The following is a 2,447-nucleotide window of genomic DNA, read 5'->3' as shown; positions in this document are numbered from 1 at the left end:
TTTCATACAGGAAAAACTCATTTTTAATACAATTGACACTAAGCTGCACATGCGTTTCTAATCTCTATATATCTGATTATTACTAGTCACAGTCGGTTACAATGGCAAATGAAGTAGACTAAATCTCTTTCGACACTGAGACCAATTCTGTTAACCAAAGGCAGTTTCTCATAAGTGGAATTCTCTATCAATTCACATTTATTATTTATTGATTTTGTGGTCTTTGTTAGCAAATTTCATTTTGATATCCTCAGGTTATCAAGAAAGAACTAGAAACACCATCTGAAATTAAGTGCCTCACTTCATCTATTATTATAGATCACATTATTGCTTTCAGCAGAGGAAGCTTCACTGGAGTTTATAAAGGCTGTGGGTCCTGTGGCATACAGAGGAAAGGGAATATTTCTCTGGAGATAAGGAGCATGAACCTCAGATGTGGCTCATTTGTGCTGGAGGTAATGGTGTGAGAGAGAGGTAATGTTAGGGCCTCTGCGAGGTTCAGTGAAGTAGAAAACGTAGATAGAGAGCTGGCATATTTTCTGCAAATGTGTAAAATTTGCACTATAAGGCCTCCACCTGTAAGGAGCTTGCTGTAGATAATATGCTTGCTTTGCAGGTGAGTTTGTTCTTATTGAAACCTTCAACAAATCTTATGCTTTGAACTGCTGGGTGATGGGCTTTCCCTGTACATTCTGCCCACCGTCCCTGAGCAAGAACACGGGCTGGAGAGACATCTGTGGAGGGTTAGAAGGGCAACAGAAAGCTGCTAACAGAATGAGCTAACAGGCTGGTACACCGATTACACTTTGAAGCGAGTCACCATCAGTGCTTTGTTGAAGCACTAAACACCCAAATCTAAAGAGAAAAGAGAAAACTTGTCAGAAAGATAGATAATATGGGGAAATGAATATTTGAAAGAATGGGGGACTCGTTAACAATATTTCCATCCATTATTTAGAAGAATGAACCAAAAATTATAATCAATCTTAAAAATACATACAGACATAAGGCGCCTAAGCGTCTGTGTTTAGTAAACTGAAGCACCTACCAATGAAATGCAAAAAAGAAAAGAGAATGAAGGTCTACAACCCCCCCCATGGAAGCCTCAGGTGAGCCGAGAGTGGACTTGGGCACTGGGCTCACTGCAAGCATCAGGCTTGATCAGCATTAGCCAGAGATCTGTGACCCTTTGGCTCTCTTGGGAGTATGTAAAGTTCTGTCAGCTCATCCATATGGATAATTGGCAAAAGATTCTATTTCCCTGCTCCATCTGCTTGCATTTTTCGTAATAATTGGAGCACTGAGTAATGTTCCCGAGTCCTTCAGCTCATGCTCTGCCATCACAATGGAACATATCGCTGGGAAAAGGCCAAGGACTATGGGAGCACAGGCACCTTAGACTTCCTGAGGGCGGGGCAAACACCAAAGGGGTCATCACCAAAGGGATCATCCCCAGGATTCAGAGGTTTAATATGGCCAGTGTTCATAGACTATTCCTGCTTGAAATCATAGCTCTCATACAAAAGCAGGGCTTAGTAGCCAGGAAGGTACATAAAGGGAAAGTGTATGTCCACACATTCAATGAAAAATAAATTTAAGATATTGCCTTAAAACAAGCAGTAGATTGGGAAGGAAATAAATATGATTTTTAAGTTATTAATTAATACAAAAGTTGTAGACACCTTATAGTGAAAGCAGTTTGGGGCCAAAGGACAAACACTGGAAGCAAACAGCCACTTATCTCAAGATATACTCTAGAGCCTTAAATGTAAACAAAATAGCATGGTACTGTCTTACAAACTCACACACGGGCTTGAGATACGGCTCAGCGGTTAAAAGCACTGGCTGCTCTTGAAGAGGACCCAGATAAATTGTAATGGCAATTCTGCTCATCAACATACAGAAGATTAAAATATAACCACTGTCCTCCATCTCTTAGCCTCCATCTCAGATCAATTTAACATGGATGAATGATGCAAATGTAAGACCTGGGAATATGAAAGCACTATAAGAAAACCTAGAGTAACAGCAGTGCAGGCTACGATTTGGGGAGGTGTGATCCCAGAACACAGGAAACTAAAGCAAAAATTGATAAATGAGGTGACAGCTCAGTTTCAAATATTTCTTTAAAACAATCAACAAAATGAAGCAAAAAACCCCACAGAATAGGTATTTGTAATCTAAATATCTGGCAAGAAATTCAAGTTCAGAATATACAAGGAATTCCCTCAACTAAAAACAACATCAGAAAGGTAATACAGTTAAAGAGTGGTTAATTATCTAAGTAAGTACTTCTCTAAAGAAGAAAGAGAAATGCCCAATATGTATATGATGATTCGCTTCGCTATAGTTAGCCTTCAGGGAAATACAAATGAGAACTACATGAGCCTTCATCTAACCTCAGGTAATAATAATAAATAAATGCATGACAAATAAATAACAAATGT

The sequence above is a fragment of the Nannospalax galili genome, unplaced genomic scaffold (genome assembly GCF_000622305.1).
Source record: "Nannospalax galili isolate Female #2095 unplaced genomic scaffold, S.galili_v1.0 scaffold234, whole genome shotgun sequence".
NCBI lineage: Eukaryota > Metazoa > Chordata > Mammalia > Rodentia > Spalacidae > Nannospalax > Nannospalax galili.
The sequence above is the reverse complement of the archived record's forward strand: the minus strand, read 5'-3'. Positions refer to the sequence as shown.